The 19,253-nt window shown below is 42.5% G+C and overlaps 1 pseudogene; it reads right to left on the bottom strand.

Annotated features, from left to right (window-relative positions):
• The window catches only part of LOC145114176 (protein PLASTID TRANSCRIPTIONALLY ACTIVE 12, chloroplastic-like), a 70,770-nt pseudogene extending 52,143 nt beyond the window's left edge, over nucleotides 1-18,627 (bottom strand).
• Between the last annotated feature and the right edge of the window lie 626 nt (nucleotides 18,628-19,253).

Raw genomic sequence — 19,253 nt, 5'->3', positions numbered from 1 at the left:
GGCTAGACTGGTGATTCGAGTTCGAGGTTGTCCAATTCTTACGAGGTGAGTCTTCTCACTATACTTTACCTAGAGTGGTATTTATGTGTGACCAGAGGGTCGTATGTGCTTACTTGAGTTATGCATTTGTCTGTGTGATATATATGCTATATTTGATGGGTTTTGAGCATTCTAACACTTCCTAAGTGTACATGCAACCCTAATAACCTTGAATCTATGTTTTCTCTATATACATGCAAATTTCTTTTTCAAGGTTATTTCCTAACTAGCATGGCATGGGGATTACATAAAACATAAAACTAGTAGAAATACATACCTTGTTGTTGCTTGGATTCCTTCAAGACTTTGTGAGCCTAGCACCCCAAATGTTGTGCCTCAAATGCTTCACACAACACCACAAGACTTGGAATAACTTGAGAGAATACTTCTAGCACTCAAAATTGGTTATGCCCTCTCTAGTAACACTATGTCCACTAGGTCCACTTTTTGCTAGCCATAGGGTTTCTTTTATAGTGTTGTCACAATTAGGGTTTACACATGAATGCCCTTAATTGTCATGACTCTTGATTTCCCATGACCCATGGATTTGTAACTCCCATGGACTATCCATGGAGCTCTATTTGGTTACATCCATAACCCATAAACCATGGATCATTAATCCACCATAAAAGAATTGATGATTGTCATAATCAACCCTATATATTTAATTAGTCTAACTTTGATCACCAAATTAATCCTAGATTAATACTTGATCAATACTAATTAAATAATACTATTATTAATATATTAGAACTTATAATATATTAATAATCATAAGTGCCTTATTCTCTCATTTAGTCTATCCAAGTATTGCAATGCCATGCAACCCAAATGGACCATGCCGGGTCGGGTCAAGTACATACCAAATAAAGTTATGGACTTAGACACTATATCCAACAATATTATGTGTTACTAAGACCGGACCAGAGGGTCCAACGAGCTGTGAGACCGGAGGGTCCTCACTAAGACCGGACCAGAGGGTCCAACGAGTCATGGGACTGGAGGGTCCCACTGAGACACATAGACCGGAGGGTCTTACAGAGTTATAGCCTCGAGTGGCTAATGTGTTGTATGTGGTATTTTGGGGAACTCACTAAGCTTCGTGCTTACCGTGTTATGTGTTATGTGATTTAGGTACTTCCCAGGATCACGGGAAGGTGTCGGCATGATTGTATACACACAGCAGAGTTTGAGTTATGATTTAGAGGATCCTGGAGTTTGATATATATATATATATATATATATATATATATATATATATATATATATATATATATATATAGTCTTTGATTATGAGATTTGATGATTGACATTGTGACATTTTGAAGTTTTATTACTGTGATAAATGTGTTTTTAAATTGAAAAATTTGGTTTGAAAATTTACGTTGTTACAAGTTGGTATCAGAGCCTTGGTTTGAGGGATTCGGATGCACCTCCGGGTGTGTTTGGACTCAAACTGAGGATTTGAGAAAATGTTTCAAAAAAAAATATAATTTTTCAAAATGGGAAAGAGTTTAAGAGAAAACGAGTTGGAGCAGTGTGTACAATCAGCCAGAGCCCGAACGGTGATTTCCTAAAATGCCCTTACTTTTGTGTCATGAGATATTTTATGAGATATTATGCATGCTAGAGAATGATCTAGGTATTTCATATCGTAGGGCTAGGGTTGCCTGATTTGTGATGCCTTAGCTTAGGAGTCGTTGTTACATGTTATGTGCTATGAGTAGGTGCTAATGAGAGTAGTGAGCAGGAACACTTAGAGAGAGAATTCTGAGACGAGAGTAGTCTGATACTCAAGAGAGATAGAGTACTTGGGAATTAGAATCCAATGAGGAGGACTTGGGGTGACTACAGGCCGGGTGTGGAAGGTAGTACTGGGCCCGTACTACTGAAAACACCAGATCTGTATGCAACCCAAGTAAGAATCCTTAGGAAGCTAAGGAACAAGTAGGGATGGGTGATCGAGTGTGAGTATGCTCGAGTGAGTCTTTAATGATTTTGTGTTGTGTTTCAGAAGCATCATGGTGGGTACACGCCACAACCCTGGAGGCAGTTGGACTAGTGATGATGAGATTCGGAGGATGATTCACGAGGAGGTGGCCGCAGCTATCCGAGCAGAGATTACTGAGATGTTTGGGTCTATTAAGACCACCCTGATTGATACGTTTGATGATTGATACGCTGCTGTTACTGAGGCTGCTGCTGCTGCCGCCACTGCAACTGTCGCCACTGTTAGGCCTCACGGAGGTGACTCGTTGCTGTACCGGGAGTTCAGCAACACGAAGCCACCAGATTTTGATGGGACTCAGGATCCAATTGCTGCGATGAGATGGATCTCTGATATCGAGGGGTGTTTCTACACTTGTTCATGTCCGGAGGACTTGAGGGTATGGTTCACTTTGAGCCAGCTTCGCTTGGGGGCGAAGGACTGGTGGAAGTTTGTGACAGCCAGTTACACTCCTACAGAGCACACTGCAGTGACATGGGAGAGATTTACTGCGATGTTTCGAGATGAGTATGTTCCCCTGGTGGAGAGGGAACGATTGGCCCAAGAGTTTCTATCCCTCAAGCAGAGGACAGAGTCAGTGACAGTGATTAGGAGAATGTTCCATGAGAGGGCGTTGTTCTGCCCTGAGCACGTGTCTACCGAGCAGGCACGTATGAGTCGATATTTGAGCATTTTGAGGAGCGATATTCATGAGTTCGTGGTGAACTCGTCTTATCGGTCATTTGTCGAGCTTCAGGAAAATGCCCGAAAGAGGGAGATTGAGCTGGAGACTCACCAGGGAGGAGGCGGAGTCTCAGGGGAGGGATCGGCGACCGGAATAGTCTCAACCGGCAGCCAAGCGGGCTAAGCCCGCTGATTCGAGATCTGGAGGCCAGAAGGGCCGCACTTGTCGGAAGTGCGGCAAGAGTCATGAGGGGATACGTCGAGCGGGTGTTTGCTACAAGTGTGGTAAGGAGGGACATATCGCGAGGGATTGCCCCAAGGGGTTTGCAGTCTGCTTTCACTGCAACCAGACCGGCCATCGGAAGGCCGAGTGCCCCCAGCTGCTTCAGGGATTAGCACAGGGATCTGCACCCGCTGCTATACGAGCTACCGAGAGTCGGCCCGCGAAGGCAGAGGCGCCGAAGGTTCGTGGGAGAGCCTTCCAGCTGACAGCGGAGGAGGTCCGCATAGCACCTACTGTCGTCGCCGCTATGTATTCCTTTATTCATTCTATTTTGAATTATTTGTGCTTATATTGTGATATGATTAGGTACTTTTCTTGTGAGTTCTGTACATGCCTTGGTGTTATTTGACTCGGGTGCGAGTTGATCCTTCATATCATTAGCCTTTAGTCGCCACATCAGTATCCGACATGAGTCCTTGAGTCGACCTATGAGAGTTTCTATAGTCGATGAGTTGCGGTGTTTGCCACTGATGTGATCCGGGGATGTGTGCTCCAGATTTTTGGTGTTGAGTTTCCGATAGATCTGGTACCGATCGTGATGGGTGATGTTTGTGTCATTGTGGGCATGGACTGGTTGAGTCGGTTCGGAGCTGTAATCGACTGCGAGCGTCAGTTGGTGACCATACGAGACCCTAGTGGGGGAGTGCTTACAGTATATGGCGAGGGTACCATATCTGGGTCAGCATTCTGTTTGGCTGCCAGAGCAAGGTAGAGTCTACAACAGGGTTAAAGAGGCTTTTTAGCGTATGTGATGGATACACGAGCTGCTACTGAGAAATTGAGTTCTATCGCCGAGGTTCCAATAGTGAGGGAGTTCCCGGATGTCTTTCCCGAGGAGTTACCGGGTGTGCCTCCCGAGAGGCAAGTGGAGTTCCGAATTGATTTGGTTCCGGGAGCGGTGCCTATCGCCAAGGCACTTTATCGCCTTGCGCCACCAGAGATACAAGAGTTATCCTCACAGCTCCAGGAGCTGCTGGGGAAGGGATTTATCAGACCGAGTAGCTCGTTGTGTGGAGCGTCGATCCTTTTTGTCAAGAAAAAGGATGGTTCACACCGGATGTGCATTGACTACCGGGAGTTAAACAAGCTGACGGTCAAGAACCGTTATCCATTTCCGGGGATCAATGATTTGTTCGACCAGTTACAGGGCGCGTCTTGGCTTTCCAAGATCGATTTGAGGTCTGGATATCATCAGATGAGAGTCCGTGAGGAGGATATCCAGAAGAAGGCCTTTAGTACTCGTTATGGGCATTACGAGTTCGTGGTGATGCCTTTTGGGCTCACCAACGCACTGGCGGCATTCATGGATCTGATGAACCGGGTGTGCAGGCCTATGTTGGATCGATCGGTAATCGTGTTCACCAACGATATGTTGGTGTATTCGAGATCCAGAGAGCAACACGAGGAGCATTTGAGAGAGATTCTTGGAGTTTTGAGATCAGAGAGGCTGTATGCCAAATTCTCCAAGTGTGAATTTTGGTTACGAGAGGTCCAGTTCCTAGGACATCTCGTTAATCAGAATGGGATCTTGGTCGACTCGGCCAAGATTGAGACAGTTATGCGATGGGAGGTGCCGAGATCCCCATCCGAGATCAGGAGTTTTCTGGGATTGGCCGACTATTATCGGAGATTTATCAGAGATTTCTCCAAGATTGCCGTCCCCCTCATCAGGTTGACCCGGAAGGGCGTTACTTTTACTTGGGGTCCCGAGCAGCATACCTCATTTGAGACTCTTCGCCAGAGATTGTGCGAAGCCCCGGTGTTAGCCCTTCCCGAGGGAGTGGAGGACTTTGTGGTTTTCTCTGATTCATCTATATCCGGGTTGGGTGCAGTACTGATGCATGGAGGGCACGTGATAGCATACGCATTGAGGCAGTTGAAGCCTCATGAGACAAGATATCCCACCCATGATCTGGAGCTGGGGGCGGTGGTGTTCGCCCTCAAGATCTGGCGCCACTATTTGTACGGGGTCCGGTGTACCATATACACGGACCACAAGAGCCTAAAGTATCTCATGGATCAGCCCAACCTAAACATGAGACAAAGGAGATGGTTGGATGTGGTGAAAGACTATGACTGCAAGATCCTGTATCATCTGGGCAAGGCTAATGTGGTAGCCGACGCCCTGAGCCAAAGAGCAGAGAGTGCTCCGATCCGAGATGTGTGTATGAGGATGACGGTGATGACTCCAGTCTTGGATACCATTCGAGAGGCTCAGGTGGAGGCCATGAGACCGGAGAACCGCAAGAGGGAGCGGGTGATTGGACAGGTGTCCGAGTTTGTGACGGATAGCCGAGGGCTTATGACTTTGCAATGGCGGATTTGGGTGCCCTTTACGGGCGGAGCTCGGCGTATACTGATGGAGGAGGCGCATAGATCGAGATTCTCGATCCATCCTAGGGCTACTAAGATGTATTTGGACCTGAAGAGAGATTACTGGTGGCCCTGTATGAAGCGGGATGTTGCTTGGGTAGTTGAGAGGTGCTTGACCTGCCGTCGGGTCAAGGCAGAGCACCAGCCACATGGTCCATTGCAGCCTCTGGAGATTCCCCAATGGAAGTGGGAACAGATCTCTATGGACTTTATGACCAAGTTACCAAGGACTGCGCGTGGAGTTGATACGATTTGGGTGATTGTGGACCGACTGACGAATAGTGTTCACTTCCTTGCTATTAGTGAGAGCTCTTCTGTAGAGAGATTGGCCGAGATTTTATGTGAGAGAGGTGGTATCTCGGCATGGAGTGCCGATATCGATAGTGTCAGATCGATATGTGCGCTTTACTTCCAGATTCTGGAAGAAGTTTCATGAGGAGTTGGGCACGCGCTTGCACTTTACTACTGCGTACCACCCGCAGACGGACGGACGGACAGAGCGAGAGGACGATTCAGACGCTTGAGGACATGTTGCGTGCCTGTGTCATGGACTTCGGAGGAAGTTGGGACACTTACTTACCCCTGGCTGAGTTTTCCTACAACAACAGCAACCATTCGAGTATTGGTATGCCTCCCTTTGAGATTTTATATGGGAGGAGGTGTCGAACTCCTATCTGTTGGGGAGAGGTGGGACAGAGAGTGATGTGTGGCACTGAGATAGTGCTAAAGATGACCGAGCAGATTCCGCAGGTTAGACAGAGATTACTAAGGGCCCAGAGTCGCCAGAAAAGTTATGCGGACAGGCGACGGTCTGAGCTAGAATTGCAGGTTGGAGATTTTGTCCTCCTGAAGGTATCCCCATGGAAAAGGGGTGATCTGATTCAGGAAGCGGGGTAAGCTGGGGCCCCGATACATCGGTCCTTTTAGAGTGACCGCCAAAGTAGGCAGAGTAGCCTACCGGTTGGAGCTACCAGTGGACTTGAGTCAGATTTATAACACCTTCCACGTATCTCAGTTGAGGAGGTGTGTAGCCGATGAGACGACAGTGGTATTCCTAAAGGACATTCAGGTGGATGCGAGCCTGAACTACATTAAGAGATCGATCACGATTTTAGATCGAAAGGTGAAGGTTCTGAGGAACAAAGAGGTACCCCTGGTTCAGGTCCAGTGGCAGCTTCGGAAGGGGTCCGAGTCGACTTGGGACCGGAGTTGGAGATGCGGGAGCAACATCCAGAGTTATTTGCGGAGCATGACTGCGAGGGCGAAGTCTGATTCTAGTGGGGGAGAATTGTAACATCCCAAGTCCAGGTATACCTTGTAAACCTTAATCTTTTGAGCACTTGTCCATTTTGGCCCTTTTTAGAAAAAAGGAGGTAAATGAGTATGCGGGGGGTACTAGAGTGTACGCTCAGTGTACTCATATGCGTGCATTTGACACGGAGACCACCTAGTACGCTGGTCGTACCAGAGGGTACGCTGGGCGTACTAAGCCCATAATGAAAACCCTAATTGTTGGTGAGTCCCCGATATAAAGGATATGATGGTCTCATTCCTGGCCACCATTCCCAGACACCAAACACTCCTAACCCTAAATCATCGTTCTTATAGCTTGTGAGTGCATTTGAGGGCTTGTGAGTGTAATCTTGTGCTCTTGAAGTGGGAAGAAGCCTTGGAGAAGATGGAGTGAGAGTCCAGGCTTTTGGATCTGAGCTTAGCTGTGTGGAAAGCTTCACATAGAGGTATAAAGCTTCAAGCTTTCTCACACTTTTGATTTGTGCATTTATATGGAGTGTTTTAGGGTTTTTTCCCAAAAGATGGAAACTTTATGAGATAATGAGCTCCAGAGACCATGATCAACCCCTTTTAGTGTATTTTGTGGAGTAAAGTCATAAAAATCCAATCTTGGACGTTAGAAGCAAGCCATGCATGAGATATGAGCTTTATGAGGAAAGAGGATGAGTGTTTGCAAAGGCTTAAAGTCACTGACTTTATGGATTAAGAGATATTAGGGAGCCCAGATCTGTGATATGAGCGAAGGTCTTAACTGATTAAGACCAAATATGTGAGGAGAATGAAACCGGGACTTACGCTGGCCGTAATCCTAGTACGCGCAACGTAGGGGTCGAGCATCCCCGATATCTGCATGGCAGATGAGTACGCCCAGCGTACTCCCTGCCGTTGACTTTTGGTTGACTTTTAGAGTTTTGGTCAACGTGTGGTCTATTGAGCCATGAAGGGGTAAAATGGTCTTTTACCCTTCTGTGAGTGTATGGAAGGGTTAGTCTAGCTTCATGAGAACAACTATTAATTAGGGATAATTATTGTGTGTGTTAGACAGAGGCTAAACTGGTGATTCGAGTTCGAGGTTGTCCAATTCTTACGAGGTGAGTCTTCTCACTATACTTTACCTAGAGTGGTATTTATGTGTGACCAGAGGGTCGTATGTGCTTACTTGAGTTATGCATTTGTCTGTGTGATATATATGCTATATTATGTGTTACTGAGACCAGACCGGAGGGTCCTCACTGAGACCGGACCAGAGGGTCCAACGAGCCATGGGATTGGAGGTTCCCACTGAGACACATAGACCGGAGGGTCTTACAGAGTTATAGCCTCGAGTGGCTAATGTGTTGTATGTGGTATTTTGGGGAACTCACTAAGCTTCGTGCTTACTGTGTTATGTGTTATGTGTTATGTGTTTCAGGTACTTCTCAGGATCTCGGGAAGGCGCCGACATGATTGTACACACACAACATAGTTTGAGTTATGATTTAGAGGATCCTGGAGTTTGATATATATACAGTCTTTGATTATGAGATTTGAGGATTGACATTGTGACATTTTGAAGTTTTATTAATGTGATAAATGTGTTTTTAAATTGAAAATTTTGGTTTGAAAATTTAACTTGTTACATTGTTAGCACAAAGCTTAGTAATTTTTCCCAAAATACCACATACCATACATACATCGGCCCCACCCGGCATCAGGCCACGCCCGGTACTGATCAGGCCGCACCCAATTAACAAGCATGTTCGTTGGTGGGATGTCAAGTCCACCAAGCAAATTACACCGTTTGTTTGTAAATAAAACGTAATATAATGGTAAAAGGGGGTATCGATCCTCAGGGAAATGGTTGTATTCAATCACCAATGCAATCTAATAGAACTAGTGTAAATAAACTAACTAACTACAATTAAACTAAAAGGGGGGTGCTGTGATTGCTTGAAAACTAAAAGACTTGAATAACTAAAAAGCTTGCAATTAAGCAAGATGGTGAGATGCTCAAATGTTGGGAACAATTGGTTAACCAAGGCAATTCAACACAATGAACATTTGTGTGTTTATCACTAGGATTCAATACAAAACTTATCATTCATCCCAAATTGGCTATAGCAATCATGAAGCATGATATGCCAAGATTCCTCATAGGTAGTATGGAGGTTGGGGAAGCCCACAACACACCTTCTTAATCAAAATCAAAGATCCAATTGAAGCAATTGAACCCAAGAAGTTAATTAGCCTTAAGAATGAAGGAATCCCCAATTCCTAGAGGATGTCAATGCTTACACATCCATAAAGGAGATATGATTCATAAGCTAGAGATGATTTCTACCATCATAAAGCTCTTGTTCTAAGTAAATTCAATGATTCAATGCAAAACCAAAGAAATAAACCAACAATTGCTCATTCAAGTACCAAACTCATGATCAAAGTATCAAACAAGCATAAGAAATATGAACTAGAATCATAAACATGAGATAATTGATAATCAAACATGAATCCTTCAAAAACCCACAAACATTCAAGGGTTTTAGCCAAAGTTAACCAAAATAGAGAGTTTAGCCACTCATGGCAATAGAATAACAATCACAAAAGTCTAATTGCATAAAGAAACTACCAATAACTTGGAAAGATGAAAAGAAATGAGTCTTGAGCTTCAAAATCGCCTTCTCCTGGTCTCTAATGGTGTAAAATCGAAGTGACAGTTGATAGATCCCATCCCCCATGGTAATGGCAAGTCAAATGACCAAAATGCCCAAAACTGGGCAGTTACGCGTGTACTCGCGCGACGGAAATTCCACCCGCGCAAGTGCTGCTAGAATGTTATTGGCTCATTTTTCCTTCACTAACCATCCCACTACCAAAGATTCCCTTGGTCCCCTCCATATCCCACATGATTCAAATTAACCAATCATCTTTTAGTTTCAAATATGGATGCTCCGAACCCAAATTAACAATCCATGATCCATCTTCACAAGCCCACTTCATCCAAGCCTTTAGCTTTTTCCGCCAAGCCCAATAATGCATCGAAAAGCCCACTAAGCCCAAATCCAGTCAAACCACAACCGCAATGAGCTCCAAAACCTTGCAAAATTCCTCATGCAAAATAAAAAGTCCCCGATACGATCCATGATAAAGAAAATAAAGAATATACAATGCAATACTAATAAAAAGAGCTAAAAATCTAAAATAAACTAATAAAAATAAGGAAATAAAATAAGCTATCAAATCACCCAAAGCTTAAACTGTAACGCCCGTAGATCCGGGCTAGTCAATTAAGAGATAATAGGGGTCGAAAACGACTTTTCGACAAAAGATTATTTAGAACAAATAATCTTAACCAAGTTGTAGAATATGTCTTAAGGGTTCCGTACATATAAAGAACGCCGAAATCCGAGTTATAACGAAGAAGTTATGACCCGTCGAAGTTTCGCGACGGAACCGACACACCACCGGGAAGCGTAAATAGTAAATTTACGATAGGGTGACTTTTAGCCTTAGCGATCTAAACGAAAGTCGTAGAAAATGTTAAACCAAGAGCGTCCATAAAAAGAACGCCCAAATCTGACTTCTTATGATGAAGTTATGATTTTTCGAAGTTTCGGCTTAGCAGTGTACAACCCGAAGTTCGAATATTAGATCGAACGGTTTTTAGGCGACACAACCTAAACGAGAATCGAATATCTCGTTAACAGTAGCGTAACGATAAAAAGACAGACGAAAACAGACGTCGGATGAAGGAGTTATGAATTTTTAACGAACCAATCCTGTCCCGGCCTGTTAAAAATATAAATTTAAAATAAAGTCAAAATTAGCCGACGGAGTCTAAACGAAAGTTGTAAAGTACGTTTCCGCCTACGCGTGGATATAAAGAACGTCGGAAACGGAGCTTGTACGACGAATATACGAATTTTTAAAGTTGGAACTCGAAAATGCGAAGCCTATTGCGAGATTGACGACGTGGCAGCATCTGGATCGTCCATCGCTGATTAGAGGAACCGCTTCGGATCGCGACACGTAGCCTCGCATTACGCCCCGCGTCCGAGGTCGAGTACGCCCCGCATACTCCGGTCTTATCCGGGTCCGATGCACGTGCGAGACAGCTGGATGCGAGCTGGCAGCCTCATCCGAAGCTACACTCAGCATAAGTCCGAGCTGTTGGCCCTATAAATACCATGCGAATTCTCTCGGATTTCTCACACATTTCTCCACTCTTTCTTTCACTACTTTCTCTCTCTAGGGTTTCTAACCCCCCTAAACCCTAGGTAAACCCCCTAGCTCCCGAAGGAAACCCCGAGGCTCCCGGAGTCCCGAGAAAAAGGGTCTTTCGGTTCGGAAACGCTGCTCCTAGCGAAGCCCGGTTTTCTATAAAACCCGTTGTAAGTGAGCTACGCCTACGCTATTTTTAAAATAGCTTCTAATTAATTATAGTAACATTATTAGGACCTTAAAATAATTATTTGGGTTATTATTATGAGTTATATAGAGTGTTGTTTAACGCTTATATAATAATAATAATATAAGCTAGACTATTAATTAGTCGCGGTTAATGTTAGACTAAACCCTAGTGGTATTGATACTAGGTTTTGTCAAGGGAAAATTGTTTTGAGATAACGAAGTGCTGTCCGAGTACCGAGTCACCACCTAATCAAGTGAGTGCATAGTCCCTTTCATGAACATGATTTTAATACAAGTATTGATTGAAGTATTAAATATATGTTTATGTGCGAGTTATTTGATGTTGCCTGAAGTACGTGTTAAAGAACATACCTGATTATATATGATGATTTAGGATAAAAGAGTAAACCTAAATTAATTATGGGGAATATTGGGTAGTATTTTTTTACGAGTACGAGTGAGTTATACTCAGAGAATAGAACTTTAGTATATGCCACTGATCCGGGAGCATGGATTAGACATAGTCATTGTCCCTAGTCCGAGAGTATGGATTGGACATAGCCAACTGTCATTAGTCCGGGAGTATGGATTAAGACATAGTCAGTCGTCCTTAGTCCGGGAGTATGGATAGGACATAGTTATTCGTCGTTAATCCGGGAGAATGGATTTACACATAGACACTTGTCCCTAATCCAAGAGTATGGAACGGGCACAATTATTGATCCAAGAGCATAAATTAGATCCGAGAGTAAGGGTTAAGTAAGAGGTAAAAATTTAAGGTCCGAGAGTATGGATAGTCTTGTTGAAAGGATTAACAGGGTAGGGTAAGAGTTGCTTATATATATGGTGAAAATGTATATTTTGTGAGTTCTAAATTATATATATGATATAACATTGTGGGATTGAAATCTCTATGTACTCACCAGGTTTCCCAACCTGACTCACCCAGTTGATTTGTATCACAGGTGTCGATATGAAGTTACATTACACTGAGAGATTAAGGAGATATAAATCACTAGTGATAATGAATGTAAGTTCTGTTTATGCTTATGCTTCTGTATTGACAATGACATCCCAGTATTTTTAAATGAATAAAATACATTTCTTCGGAAAGGCTTTGATAACACATTTATCATGTTTGAAAACACATTTATCATGCTTATGCTTCTGTATTGACAATGACATCCCAAAAGAGGTACTCTGATTTTTATAAAGCATAAACAAAAATCGGTCTTTTCTGGCCGTGAAAATGGGAGTGTCACAGTTGGTATCAGAGCATTAGTTTAAGAGAACTAGGAATATGGATTTATTTCTAGACTTAAACTTAGAATGCTAAGCAATGATTGTGAGGAGTGTGTAATACACCTGAATAGACACAAGCACTAGCTTATTTAGGAAAATACCTAACATGCTTTTATGTGCTAAATGATTTATGATATGCATTATATGATCGGATCTATGGTCTGTTGCCGACCGGATCTGGAAACTTTATGTGCTCAGGTTTCTAAACGTTTAATTACGGTATTAGAATTGGCATATAACTTTTCAGAGTGATATGGAGATTTACACGTCGATCGTAAATAAAATCTTTCCTATCTTAATTCTCGTCATTACACACCGAGCGTTTAAATTGGTGAATAGATCGAAATGGCAAAAACCCGTAGTGGAGCTGGGAACGCGAATGGAAACATGAATCAACCACCAGTGATTGAGCAAATACCTGTTGTAGTAGCCGCTCCTGAGCCAATCACGATGGACGGAGTGAAAGCGTTGATCCAGATGATGTTGGATCGTCAAATGGAGGAAACAAGGCGTTTACTTCAACAAAATCGAGAGGAACTTACGATGCCTATTGAACAGCCCGAGCTGAATGACGGGCAGTCTGAGGAAGGGAACGACAGCAGGACCGTTGGTCAAGCTGATCCACCGGTGATTAGGAGGAACAATCAAGATGATAGAGTCGAGAGGAATGGATGCAAATACAAAGATTTTCTAACTTGCAAGCCATCGACTTTCACTGGGAAGGAAGATCCGATCGGAGTCATGGATTGGATCTCGGAGATGGAATTAGCCTTCATGACATGTGATTGTAAAGGCAAGCTACAAACCACGTTTGCAGTACGTCAATTCAGAGGAGGCGTTGTTCGCTGGTGGAACACCCTGGGGAAGACTCTAAGCCCCAATGAGCCCCTGCAATTGACTTGGGCAGAGTTTTTGGTGCAATTCAAGCGTAAGTACTGCTCAGCCCAAAACCTGCTCGAGCTAGAGAACCAATTCCTAACTTTGAAGAAAGGAAGCATGTCTATCGATGAATACACCAACAGCTTCACGGACAAAATGGAGTTTGCTTTGCGCCTTGTCCCAGACGAGCTGACAAAAGTTGACAAGTACGCAAAGGGACTTCCCTGGGAGTATGCAGTGCCGGTACGTCAGGCACCTACTCTAGAGGCAGCTATCTGGGCTGCCAAGTCTGTTGAAGATATGATCAAGGGAAGAGCCGCCAGCAAGGTTGAAGTTGGTGATAAGAGAAAGTTTGAAGGATCCACAAGATCCGACGAGAAGAGAAAATTATCAAAGTCTGGGGAAGGATAACAATGGTGTGACAAGTGCAGAAGGAAGCACATTGGGAGATGCTCTAAAGAAATGACCTGATTCAAATGCGGGAAGACTGGTCATTATTCCAGCGAATGCACCACCAAGAGAGAAGTCTGCTTTAAGTATGGTGAGGAAGGACACTTCAAGCAAGATTGCCCAAGGAAAGAAGAAGCCGCAAAACCAAATGTACCGCCAAAGCCGAAGGCAAGAGCATTTCATATGATCCTTGACGAAGCAGATGGCAATGCAAGGAATCAGGAATAAGAACTGATATCCGAAGATCAAGTTATAAAGTAGTCAAGCGGTTAGTATCAGGAGGTGTAGCCTATTAGAGGCATATTCTAGGGTGAACTTGAACACCTATGTAATCGTTTCAAGGAATAATATAAAACCTTCATTTTGCTATCTGATGTGTTAAGCTATTGTGTGATTTTCTTGTATGGTGACTTGGAAAAAAAAACTGCGAGACAGTACTTGGGACGAGTATGAGTATGTGTGAATGGTAGTAGAGGCCTATACTACCGGAAGCACAGGACTCACACTTGGATCAGGGAAAGTCACACGGTTACCAAGAAGCTAGTAATTGATACCGTTTTATTCAAATATGTCGTTACCATTGTTTCGGTAAAGACTAAGAAGATGATTGTTATTCCGACCCTAGTGGTCATATCGAATTGAGTCCGACTACGACGAGTATGTTAAATGGTTCAGAGAACCAAGTTTGAAGTAACATCTGACTGAGGTCGGAAGATTGAAATAAAAGACAATCAAAGCGATCAGTAGAGGTATCACGATACTTGCTTGTAGCTTAGAATGCTACCTTTTAAGATGTGATTATGTCACATTAGAACATGAAGAAAGGTATAGTCTGTTCTGGAAATTTGACTCTAAAAGACCTGAGTCTAAGCGTTGCAACATACGATGATAAGTCATTACAATATGACACATCGGTCCATGGTAGTAATCCTAAGATTGTTAAGAAGAAGAAGTCGTCTCCAGTAAGGATCGAGATTGTGACTTGAAGGTTGTAATTTGGAGTCCAACGAGCAGGTGCAAGATCGAGCACCGCCTGCAGTTATGGAATCCAACAGTTTGATACTCGTTTGAAGCAACATAGAAGATACAATTATTATTTAGGATGAAGAGATAATGTATGGATTCATTATACAGCCCTGTTTCGTTGATGATTCTGGGACGTAATCATCCTAAGGGGGAGATAATTGTAACGCCCGTAGATCCGGGCTAGTCAATTAAGAGATAATAGGGGTCGAAAACGACTTTTCGACAAAAGATTATTTAGAACAAATAATCTTAACCAAGTTGTAGAATATGTCTTAAGGGTTCCGTACATATAAAGAACGCCGAAATCCGAGTTATAACGAAGAAGTTATGACCCAACCTAAAAGAGAATCGATTAGACATAGTCATTGTCCCTAGTCCGAGAGTATGGATTGGAGCCAACTGTCATTAGTCCGGGATTATGGATTAAGACATAGTCAGTCGTCCTCAGTCCGGGAGTATGGATAGGACATAGTTATTCGTCGTTAATCCAGGAGAATGGATTTACACATAGACACTTGTCCCTAATCCAAGAGTATGGAACGGGCACAATTACTGATCCAAGAGCATAAATTAGATCCGAGAGTAAGGGTTAAGTAAGAGGTAAAAATTTAAGGTCCGAGAGTATGGATAGTCTTGTTGAAAGGATTAACAGGGTAGGGTAAGAGTTGCTTATATATATGGTGAAAATGTATATTTTGTGAGTTCTAAATTATATATATGATATAACATTGTGGGATTGAAATCTCTATGTACTCACCAGGTTTCCCAACCTGACTCACCCAGTTTATTTGTATCACAGGTGTCGATATGAAGTTACATTACACTGAGAGGTTAAGGAGATATAAATCACTAGTGATAATGAATGTAAGTTTTGTTTATTCTTATGTTTCTGTATTGGCAATGACATCCCAATATTTTTAAATGAATAAAATACATTTCTTCGGAAAGGATTTGATAACACATTTGTCATGTTTTTCTCGGAACAAATTCCGCAACATTTTTATTAAAAGAGGTACTCTGATTTTTATAAAGCATAAACAAAAATCGGTCTTTTCTGGCCGTGAAATGGGGATGTCACATAAACCTAACTTGTCCTCAAGTTAGAACAAGACTAAAATGAGCTCGGGATGAGCTAAACTAAAAAGGAAAAAGAAAGGTACCATAGAACTTGGTCAACATCAGTCAACATGGCAAGAATTAGACCTTCATGGACCCTACACATCTTCAAAATGTTCCCCGCTTTAGAGCCATAAACCACATTCTCAACCACTTGATGGGCGAATAGATCACGGCTGGATGTAGTCGCGGTGTGCAAGACAAAGGAAACAGAGATGCGCCCAGTAGGGGCACTTTAAATCACCAATGCAGATCATAATGCACGAAGGAAAGACGCCTCTTCACACACTATGATTCCTACATTTATCAGGCTAAAGTGTATAGTACGAAATAGGGTTTTGCAGCGCGGCCTCTGGGAAAACATCCGGTTTCAGAGGTTTCTCCCTTGTACTGTCCTTTACAGTCTACCGTCTCATCGTCAAGGCCTTTTCTCACCAAAAATCAAAAATAAAATAAAATAATAAAAATTCTACTTAACCTAAATCTAAACCTAACAGCTTAAATCTTCAATCTTGGACTTCTGTTATTTGGTCTTCAGCCTCTTTGTTGCTTGATATTCAGTCTTCTTAAATCTTCAATTTTTTTTTTAATTTTTTAATTTTTATTTATTTATTTATTTATTTATTTATTTATTAGAACTAAAGCCTTGAACTTGGATTCTTGTTCTTCTTTTTGTGTTGCTTTTTTTCTTCATTTTTCTTCTTTGTTTTTGTTGCTTTTCTTTAATCTTCTTCATTGTTTCTTTTTGTCTTCACTTTTCCAATTTCTTCATTTTTTTGTGTTTTCTTCTTGTCTTTCTTCTTTGAAGGTCTAAGGAATTTCACCATGTAACATAAGACTCCAATAATGAAAATGGAGTAATAGATAGAGGCTAACATGAATACCTAATGATCATTGACAATGTGCCAAGATCAACTAAAAGGGTGGGGTATGACTCAAAAATGGGTGTTACCGAAAAAACTTGGTCCCAAAAGATATGAATTGGGGGACCCACTTCAAAGTTCATCAAGCACCTCAATGCAAAGTGTGATAAACAAAATCTATCTAACTATCTACTCTAGACCCCTAGAAAAAGATGACCTATCTTAAAAAGGTGGTGAGAATCTAACTAAGTAAGGCTCGGACGAGACTCGGGAGTATTAAGGGGTACTCCCCCCAAAACCAAGATGCGAGTCTTCAATATCTTCAATGTCTTCAAAATACCTTACCGGGCTAATCTTTGCTCGCACACATTGGCATGACCAACCACATCCCTCCGCACCTAGACCCAATCAAGCTACCTGCATCTGACCCCCACACAAGCGGTCTCAAAGTGGTCTGTGAGGCTCAAAACGTGTCTCATTTCTCAAATACAAGGAATTCCATATCGAGACCCGGGACCAATCTATGATTCAATAGTTATTACTCGGCGCTATGGTACCTGTAGGGATGAGAAGACAAGAGAGAACAAAAATGTATGAACTTAAACTAGAATGCATCTAAAAAGTATGAAAATTAGAAAAGAAAGAAATAAAATATGCAATATTTTTGAAATTTTTATGCAATTTTTATGAATGACCTAAATGACTTACTCAAAATGCAACAATATACAACCTAAATGCAATCAAAAAATAAAAGATAAAGAATTCCTCACCCCAAGCTTAAAATTAAGCATTATCCTCAATGCTTACGATGAGAGTAAGGAAGGATCATACTGCGATCAAGGTGGAGGAGGCCCGCGAGGACGGTATAGAAGCAACACATGGGTCGTACAATGATGTGTGGGTGGAGTTCTTGGCCACCTAAATACACATGGATGAAAGCTTGGTCACGCAAAGGAAGCATATGAAATGGCTCAAAGTTTTCTTATGAAGTGGCATATTTGCGCGGGTACCCTCGCAAACTTTGCGCGGGTGGGGGCAGTCTCGCAGATCGTTGTGCGGGTGAGTATCACGTCGCGCAGAACCTACGCGGGTGGGGAGCAGCCGAACGCGCACAGCAGTTTACAACTCGCGTGGGGGTAATTTGAGCTCGGATTTTGCGCGGGTAGGGTTGGGTCGCGCAACGTTTGCGCGGGTACCCGCACAAGTTGCTGATTTTGACATTTGTTTTGCAATTTTTCGCTCCACAAGCTCCGGTTTTCTTCCATACTTTACCAAGATCATTGCTAAACCTCAAGATGCTTATTTTTGACCAACTTCAAGCCTAGAAACATCAAAACTTCAAGCGGAGATTATTTATTTACAATGCATTTATTTAACGTCTTTGCCAAGACATAGCCCCGCTTCCGTCCACCTTCGTAAAGCGGAGTTTCCAATGTTACGTTGTCGAATTCTCCCGTGTCAAAGCCTTCATAAAATGGTTTCAAACGATGCCCATTGACTTTGAATATTTGATTTGTTTCCAAACTCTTAATTTCAACCGCACCATAATTAAACACTTTTATAACAATAAAATGTTTATGCCATCGAGATCGCAATTTTCCCGGGAATAGCTTTAAGCGTGAATGATAAAGAAGAACTTTTTGGCCCAGAATAAAGTGTTTTTGGGTTATGTGCTTGTCATGAAATGCCTTTTTCGTTTCTTTGCATCTTTTGAACCTTTTAATTATCTTCTTCTTGACCACTTCCATCAATGGAGGATTCAATCTTCTTTGAGCCTCTCTTTTAGGCTTGCAATCATCTTCCATGAGAATCTTGTGTGTGCATACATTAGGGCTTATATCGTTTATTGGCTCAATCACATCAACCCGGTACAATGGAGAAACATTACTAGGGTACCTCATTGCTTCAAAGATGTTGAAGTGAATGATCGCTCCATCAAACTCCATAGTAATTTTCCCTTTATGGACATCAATGATCGTGTGAGCGGTATTCATGAAAGGTCTTCCAAGGAGGATCATAGATGATTTGGAAGGGGTCTTCTCTTCAAGATCAATGACATAAAAATCTGCGGGAAAAACAAGTTGATTAACTTTTACTAACACATCCTCCAACACTCCTCTTGGAGACACACTTGACTTGTCCGATAATTGAATGATTACTCCCATTTCTTCCAAAGGTCCAACATTGAGAGATTGAAAAACCGAGTATGGCATCACATTGATCGAGGCTCCAAGATCTAACATGACACTTTCGACATGCAAATCACCAATGGTACATGGGATAGCAAATATTCCTGGATCCTTGCATTTGGGAGGCAACTTCTTTTGGATAACCGCATACACGTTTGCATTGACTTGAATCTTTTCATTCGCCTTGAATTTCCTCTTCTTGGTGCACACATCCTTGAGAAATTTTGCATAACTTGGAATTTGCTTAATAGCATTCAATAGTGGAATGTTGATTTGGACCTTGCAGAAAGTTTCAAAGAATTCATTTTCTTCCTCGTTTTTCTTTGAAGCGGCTAACCGGGAAGGGAAGGGTGGTGGTATGATGGTCTTGTTGGAAGATTCGG

The sequence above is a fragment of the Lactuca virosa genome, chromosome 5 (assembly GCF_052849685.1).
Source record: "Lactuca virosa cultivar CGN04683 chromosome 5, Lactuca_virosa_CGN04683_v6, whole genome shotgun sequence".
In the NCBI taxonomy this organism is placed as follows: Eukaryota; Viridiplantae; Streptophyta; class Magnoliopsida; order Asterales; family Asteraceae; genus Lactuca; species Lactuca virosa.
This window is presented reverse-complemented; position numbering and strand designations above follow the sequence as displayed.